Source organism: Lipotes vexillifer, unplaced genomic scaffold, assembly GCF_000442215.2.
Source record: "Lipotes vexillifer unplaced genomic scaffold, Lipotes_vexillifer_v1.1 scaffold842, whole genome shotgun sequence".
NCBI classification, from domain to species: domain Eukaryota; kingdom Metazoa; phylum Chordata; class Mammalia; order Artiodactyla; family Lipotidae; genus Lipotes; species Lipotes vexillifer.
Window position 1 is genome coordinate 395401 of NW_006794988.1, and position 9086 is coordinate 404486.

The 9086-nt window shown below is 33.7% G+C and overlaps 1 pseudogene; it reads left to right on the forward strand.

Moving 5' to 3' along the window:
- The first annotated feature begins 1285 nt into the window (after positions 1-1285).
- LOC103077318 (fascin pseudogene) overlaps positions 1286-9086 on the forward strand; it is a 185295-nt pseudogene continuing 177494 nt past the window's right edge.

The window sequence follows — 9086 nt, forward strand, 5'->3', positions numbered from 1 at the left end:
TATTTACATTAAAGTGAGAAAAAATCCAATTTCCCCTACATGAACATTATACTTAAAGTTCTAGTCGGTGAAGTAAGAAAAAGGGGGAAAAAGTTATCAATATTAGGATTGAACAGGAAACAAAGTTTTGATAGTATTAGTAGAAGACAAGATTATTAACATTGAATATCCGTGAGCGCCTACAGAAAAATATGACTAATAATATAGCTCAGTAAGGTTGTTGGTAACAAAATCAATATATAAAAACAAACTGAATTAAAACAAATTGAGACAAAGTGAGAGAGTGGCATAGGCATATATACACTACCAAATGTAAAATAGGTAGCTAGTGGGAAGCAGCCACATAGCCCAGGGAGATCAACTCTGTGTTTTGTGACCACCTAGAGGGTGAGATAGGGAGGGTGGGAGGGAGAATGCAAGAGGGAGGAGATATGGGGATATATGTATATGTATAGCTGATTCACTTTGTTATAAAGCAGAAACTAACACACCATTGTAAAGCAATTATACTCCAATAAAGATGTTAAAAAAAAAAAGAAAACATGATTTAGAGTAGGCTCTTTTCACGAAGAGAAAATATCTGTAAATTAACTAGTAATAAATCTAACAGAAGAACTGCAAATCCTCTCTGAAAAAAATGAAAATTTTATATAAGGCAATCAATGAAACTCATTGTATTTATAGATGAAAATTATCAACATTTATAAATATAACACTTTTCTCTGAATCACCATATAAATCTAATGTGATATTCTAATTAATATTCCAACAGGGACTTGCTATGGTACTTGAGTTGATTCTAAAATCCAAGTAGAAAAATAAAGGGCTAAGATTACTAAAGACCATTTAAAAAATAACAATGTGATACAATCTACCAGATTTTAAAGTTTATCATGATGTATGATGCTTAAAACAGTATGGCATTAGTTTAGCATAGACAGCAAAACAGAATAAATAATCCAGAAATACAATCAAGCATATATCAGATAGTAGTATATGAGCAGGTGCTAATACACTAATACCTGTATGTACACAAAGAGCTAAGGAAAGGATGGATGAATCAATAAGTGATGTATGGGGAGTGATGTCTTCACTGAATAAGAAAGTATACCCCTTTGACAATAATAATTTGGCAACCACCCACAGACAAAAGTACCTTTATGGGAGTTTTGGGATCCAGATAGGAGGTTTGTAATCCAGGTAGGATTCAGTAACAGCTCTGTTTGGTTTTGGTCCTGTCACCAGAACCACACATGAAAGAACTTGGGAGGAGTCACACTCACCCATGCCTTGGGTAATAGTCACATGGACCTTTTTCCATGCTGTGGACTCTGAAGTAGCCTGCGACCCGGCTCCTGTCCCTTTTAGCCATGGTCCAGGAGACCCAGAAGGTAAGCCCACCAAAACTGATCCAACTGTATATATTCTGAAATGGTCCTGTAACTGGGCTTCAGCCTTTCTCAGCCATAGTCCATATGCAGTCCTGCTGGCACAGGGTCTGGGCAAGAGACAATCTGATCTGCATCCCTGAAGATGCTGAAGGAATCCCATACTTGACACCATCCTCCTCTAGCCATGGTAAGAAAGTAACCTTGTTTGCCCAGGGACTTGGTGGGAGACATGTCCTCCCTGCCTCCAGAACCAGGGATGCAGACCTCAGTTGGACTGTGGACTCTGAATCACTGCTAGGACTCAGTTTCAGCACTTCTGTGGTGCAACCCAGGAACAATCTTGCCCACCCAGGGACCCATTCAATGACCCAGCAGGGGGCCTCCCAGGGACCTGGCGGAAGTCACACCTGTCCGTGCACCTGATAACAAGTTCACTGTACGAGGACCCAAATATGGACCCTGAAGGAGACCCTTGACCCAGCATCACCCTATTGAAAAAGCCCTAGAGGTAATCCCCTTTATCCAGAGACCAGACAGAATCCACACCTTCCTGAGCCCTTGTCAATATTACTGTAATAAACTGGGAGAAAAATAAGTGACATATGGGAAATAGTTTACCATAGGGTAAAATGTCCATTTTTACTCATGTGATAAAGTAAATATCAAAGTAAAGATAAAATGTGAAAAATAAAAGTTTGAATTTTCAGAAGATAACAGAATATTTTTGTCCTTAAAGTAGAGAGATTTCAAAATTAAAACACATGAAGTATGAATCATGCAATAAAGAACTGCTATATTGAACCACATTAAAATTGCAGAGTTCTTTATGACAAAAGCCAGTGTACTCAACATTAGAAAACAAGCCACAGACTTGGAAAATATATTGGGAATGTTTAAGAGTGAAATAATTACTATAAAAAACAAATAAGGGGCTTCCCTGGTGGCGCAGTGGTTGAGAGTCCGCCTGCCGATGCTGGGGACGCGGGTTCGTGCCCCGGTCCGGGGGGATTCTGCATGCCGCGGAGGGGCTGGACCTGTGGGCCATGGCTGCTGGGCCTGCGCGTCCGGAGCCTGTGCTCTGCGGTGGGAGGGGCCACAGCAGTGAGAGGCCCGCGTACCGAAAACAAAGCAAAACAAAAGAAAACAAAAACAAAAACAAATATGGCATCTCTACACATAAAGAAAAAGATTTAAATTAATAAAATTATGTAAAGGCATGAACTTCTAAGACTTGGAATTGAAAAACCTGTAGGCTCTTCACTATACAAAGATAGGCTCAATTTTCTAATATCAGGTAAATTCAAGTTATTACAACCTTGTATTAAATAAACTGGTAGAAAAAACAAATATCCTAGAAATACCAAGTAAAAATATATTGGTACAATATATACTAGAGATCAATGTTTAATATTTAGCAATATTGAAAAAGATCATAGTACACTAATTCCCAAGAGAAAAGTTAGGGATGGGAAGTGAATTTCTCCATTTGTTTGTTTTGAGTAGCAGGTGCATAGGTTTTCTCTGTGCTTAAAGATTTTTATAACGATACTTTTAAAAAAGCTAACTTTTAAAACTCATGAACCACCAAGTTGAGGAAATACAGTAATCTCTTGACTGAATAAAGGTGTAGCAACAGAGGGAGGGTGTATCTCAGGTCTCCTGACTGAAGAGCACATCCACATGAGGAATCTTATCTTTTGATTTTTAATTCTTCTTTGGAGAAGCACCAAAATGCTCTTGGAAATGACTCAAAATGACTCTAGGCTTATTAACTACTCTTTAAAGTGTTAGAAAAAGGTATATAATTAACATGTGCCAAAATAACCATTTATTATTTGATGTTTGTTCAAATTGTTTTACCATCTGTCCACCTGTCTATTATTTATGCCCTTATAAACAGTATACTCTCATGGTATGGAAATATCTCTATTTTTGAGATAAATGTAGTATAATAGGGATGATATCTTTGTATATTTCAAAATAAACTGATATTAAAAATAGGTCTCTGACAGCCCAAAGTCTTTGTCAGCCTTACAATAACTTCCAATTTATCACAGTGAGTTTACCAGGAAAAATACTGGTGCAAGGTTTCTTACTACCATGAAATGTTTGAAAATATTTTCCCTATAATATGTATAGTAACTTACATTCCTCTTTACTCCTTAGCCTAAATATAGCTATTAAGATGACTAGTGACGGTACACTGAGTTTATCAGGAAAATCTTGGTTTATTTCTATTGGTCTGGGATACCATTCAGCTTAGCATTTGTTCTGGAGTTTTGTTATTTTTTATAGAAAACATTATTATTACATTATTGCATTTTTCTTACTATCACACTACAATAAATAAAGATGGCTTTGGTAGAACTCCCAGAGTTTTCACAGTCTCCATTAATAGTTTATGAGAATCAGATGCACTGAATTGAGTTCTCACTTTAACAGGTGTTTAAATCTGAAAGATGATTAGTGATCATCCATCTCTCTCTTCTCTGCTCTTTTCCCATGCAAAATACTAAAACTCATTTTTGAAGGATAGGATGTATAACATTTGAATAAAAGAATTAGTACTCTCAGAAATCAGCAGCTATGGAGAGTTAACCCATCTGGTCCCTTAGGTCTGGAATATACACAAGTTTGGTCACCAATGAATGCATCAGTGGTAAATATGGACAATTATAGGCTTAGTTTCTCTGATATATGTGTGGAAATACAGTCTTAGCTGTTCAGCTGTAGGATATAGAGGGTTGTCTGAATACTATTGCAACAGTGGCTTTTTTGTTTGTTTTTTTGTTTGTTTTCTTTTTTTTTTGTCATTTCCAACAGGACATCAATCTACAGTAATTTATTTCATTGTGTGGTACCTATTTTATTTCTAAAGAACTTCTTTTGATTGCTATGAGTTGAAGAAAACAAAAAATAAGCATTTGAGAAAAAATCTGGCATTGGATTTCTGTTTCTCTAGAAAGCTGATGATGAATGTGTACTTTTTGTAAATGTCAGTCAACCTTTCCCTTAATCCATGTACAGTGTGGTGTTATGCATTATCACTTGAAACCTAGAATATTCACATTTTCATCTACTTTACAAATTAGTAGTAGTTTCTTGGACCTAGCCTCCAATGTCACCCCAGTGATCTCTCCCTCCTGATTCTCACTCACATATAGTCCTCTTCATAAACTGGTTAGTCAGCATGACAAATGGCAGAAGTGATGGCATGTCACATTCAACATTAGGTTAGAAAAGATGTGATTTGCATCTTGGGTACTTACTCGCTTTCTTTCTCTCTCTCTCTCTTCTTGCTGTTGGGGAAAACAGCTGTTATGACAAGGCCCACATGGAGAGAGACTGAAGCCTCTGGCTAACAGCCAGACCAGGACCTGTGGTCTGTCAGCTACCATGGAAGTGAGCTTGGTAGCAAATTCTCCAGCCATGAATGTGTTGAAATAGTTGCAGCCTCTGCCAACAGCTTGATTACAACCTCTGAGAGACCCTGAGCCAGAATCACCACCCAGTTAATCCGTGCTTGGATTTCTGACCCTCAGAAACGAGTTGTTTTAACTTAAATTTTGAAAAAATTTGTCATGCAGCACTAGATAACTAATACATTGTTTAAAGGAGACTATGACAAACACAATTATTTTATGTGTATAGTTACAAAAAATACATTTACACACCATCCTATGAAGCTTAACATTTCATTTAGATCAACAGATTGTTCTTCTACTTCTCTTATTTTCCATTTCAAGTTCTCCTGTGACTGCACAAGAAAATAAAGCAATACAGTATTTGTGAATGTGTTAGATCATCAGTGGAAGAACTTTGCAAACAGTTAAATATACCATTTTTATGTAACTATGTGAGATGAGTTAAATAGAAAATTAGTTATATTTAATAATGGTTAAGTTTTTGAATTCTATTAATGTAATGGAATTAAATTTTTTGAAATGCACTTTGTTAAAACATCTAACATTATTGTGAATGCTGTTGTAATTAGGTTAAAAAGTTCAAAAGATGATAAAATTATTCGATTTAGAAGTGACAATATGCATATTTAATTCAGTTTAAAGTTCTAGAAAATGAGAAAACTATTTTTGGAGCAGAAATGTATTTAAGAATTGGATTTCATTCAGATATAACATAATTATGTTCAGAGAAATTGTGATATTCTAGTAATTAAAACTGTAGTTTTCCATACCTAAAGAATACGTTACATATACAAATTTAGAATAGTAACTACAAAATTTTTGTGATGAAGCTGATAAAAATGCCAAAAACTATTTCAGACCATACATACATGTTTTCTAATTTTTTGACTGTCTTTATAATAAAATTGAGAAGGCCTTTGATATTGCTATAGGTATATTTGGCAAAGATTTCAAAAGAATAATAAACAGTGATAACTCATTTCACAAGTTTTGTTTTATAAAAATAATTGTTAAATTAATAACCTCTAAATGGAGGCAAAAAAGTATCTCTTGAACTGAAATAGTTTTTAATTTAAATAAAAATTTACAATGGAGAATATTCTCCACCTAGCAAAATTTTCTCTTAGATTAGTAGGTATCTTAGCACCTATAGAGTGAATATTTTCTGAATTAAAAATATTACAGAAAAGAATCAATTAGAAATGTATGTATTTATATGAGTTTATGTATCTATGTATATTTTGTACATAAAGTGCAATTTTGAAAAAAAAATTCCAGGAAAGTTTATAAAAAATTTAAAATAATAAAATAATATTGAAATGTATAAATTAGAAAATTATCATTGAGATGTTTTGTAATGACTAAGAAACTAAGATAGAGCTAAGACAATGTTTAAAGTATAGAAATAAGAACTGAGGAATGGTTTGCCTATCTTTAAAAGTTGAGAAAATCAATATAAAGAATGTAAATATATAATAAAATATTAATATAATATATAAAATTCTTATAATTAATACTATAATATATAAATATACAAAAATATATTATATAGAAATACATATAAAAATTTCTTGTTTTTCTTTCAAAATACATACATATCTATTATTCTTGGAATTTTTTTTCTCAAATTAAAATTTTATTAGGATGATTTTATAGATCTACCAACATATTAAAACAAATTTTTGGTCAATAGATGTTAAAAAATTATTCAATTGTAAACAATTTTAGTGCTCCCTTTTATTTCAAAATTTCCTTGGTTTATAGAAAAAAAAATAAATGATCACTCTAGCTATCTCAGGCTTATTTTACAGGTGGTGATATAGGGCAGTTCTGTTGACCAAAGATAAACACCTTCACATTGAGTGATAAGAATTGAATAGTTAGAAGCAAATGGCATCAAGATAAGAGTGTATACACTCTTATTTCAAAACAATGTCTATTTTCATAAAGTGTGATTTAAAATCTTATAGCAGAAAATATTTTGTAGTGATTTAAAATTATTTATATAAATATAGAAACTAGTCAAAACCTGGGTTGAAGTCAACTTAGGTATAAATACTGCCAATATAATCTGGTGAGATATAGCTTTGTTTCTTTTTCCATTGCATAGATAGAGGTAAATATTCATCTTAGATTTCACTCACTCTTTACAAGAAGTGTTTTGACTTTTCAAAGTGATTCACATCCAAGTACAAATACAGACCCTTTTGGGAAATGTTGTGGATTTGTAAAAAGCAAAGTGATTTAAGCAATCAATAGGAAGTCTAAAATCCTAAAACAATTCAGAAGAAAAGTGAGTAAAAGTGGAGGAAAAGATAAGGAGACTTAGAAATCTAGAATTTGACTTTTTTTTTCCTTCTAGGGAGTTTTTATCCTGAGAGTAAAGCATAGATGCTTGCATAATATTTTAAAATATGAATCTTTCCATAGTTGGTGAGTTTCCTGCCAATCCAAAAAAAACACTGACAAACCCTGTAGGCGATTTATAATGGGTCTAGAAGGAAAGGTTTACTTTTATTTATTAGTTATTGACATTTTTTCTCAACCAATGAGAGGCAGTATAATCATTATCTAGGATTATTCCTTGTTTGGTAAGAGAAGAACTGTAGCTGGAAACTCATATTTTTTCCCCAATCAACCTTATCTCTCTCCTCTTCCCTAAGAAATACAAAATTTTCAAAATATTGATTAAAACTTGTCAAGGAAATAATTCCAGTTGTTTCAACAATATATCTCAATCTGGTATCCACTATTTTGGAGGTCTTAGAGAAGGCTCATATTAAAGCAGCACAGCTTGTGGCTGATAGAAAGTTCATTTGCACTGTGTCTCCTAATCATGAGAATAAGTTATTGCAAGATGAAGTCACTTCCTCCCAAAGCCTCGACATGCTGCAGGGAAGTAGTAGAATTGATTTCAAGGATATAAGAAAGGGCGGGGTCCTCTCTGAGCTTTTACTGAGATAGATTTCACCTGTATTAGTGTACACAGACCTTTCTGACCCCTTTCAAATCAAACCTGGAGCAGCCAAATGCACCCTTGGGCATGTGGATGGAGGGATAGAAAAATAAGGTGAGAAATAGTGCAAAATCTGACAAGAGCCTGCTGCACTGCAGAGTTAACTTTGAGTTAATCTGAGGAGGCTTGGAGTCACATGATTTCCAGACTGTTCTCTTAGGGTGACAAACCATCTCTGTTTGCTTGGGACATTCCAGGTTTTAGCACTGAGAGTCCTACATCTCAGAAAAATCTCTCAGTCTTGGGCAAAGCTGGACTGCTGGTCACCCTAGCTGTACAGGTATTTTGTTAAATAATACAAATAGGAAAGGCTATGATAATGAGTATTTCGACCAATGAGCTGTGAGTGTTGAGGGTGTATGAGGGCAAAGAATAAATAAAGAGGGTGGGGTTAAAGATAACGTCATAAGAAAAATAAATTTGCTTTCTGCCTGCACCAGCTTACTCAGTAAACCACTTCCACTTGTCTTGCATATCTGTTTGCCAAAACTCACTCAGTTACCAACCATTCTGGAAAGAATATAAAGAACTTTAAAACAAGGAGAGATTTTTGTATCATCATTAAGCATATGCATATAAACAATTGTGACATTATTCTCTGTCCTTTTACTTATTATTTTTTTCCCCGAAGAACAGGAGGATATGGTTAAAACATTGTAATATTTATTCTGCTTAATTTAGTGCCAGGGAAGCAAAATAAGGACTCTGCTTTAAAGTAAAATAAACTCAACATATTCTGGGAAAGAAACAATCTTTCAAAAGACAAGAGTTGATTAAAGATTCTATAATTAATATTCATATGAAAATTAGTGCTTATGTGCATCTATACCATCTCTCTGTGTTTTTACTGTCACTCAAAGACTAATACTAATTAGGAAAATTATTTTATGTATAAATTCTGTTTCATATCTAAAACATACATGATAAAAGAAAATCCTGTTTTTCCCAAGAGTTTTGCACATAATGAAGTCAACATATAGGAGATGATGGTGCATCAGGTATCAATAAAAATATGATGATCAATAAAAATATGATGCAAAGATACATATAGCCCAACAGATTTTGAATATGAAAGAAATCATGTGCTCATGTTTTCCATATCACATTATTTTAAAATGTCAACCATTTGAAATGAGTAGTAACTGACTTTTATTTCTTTCAGAAGTATGTATTAGCAGATAAAAATAACAAAATAAAGATACTCAGGCATAATTGTCTGGATTTTCTAAAAAGGTACTAACGTATCTGGAAAGA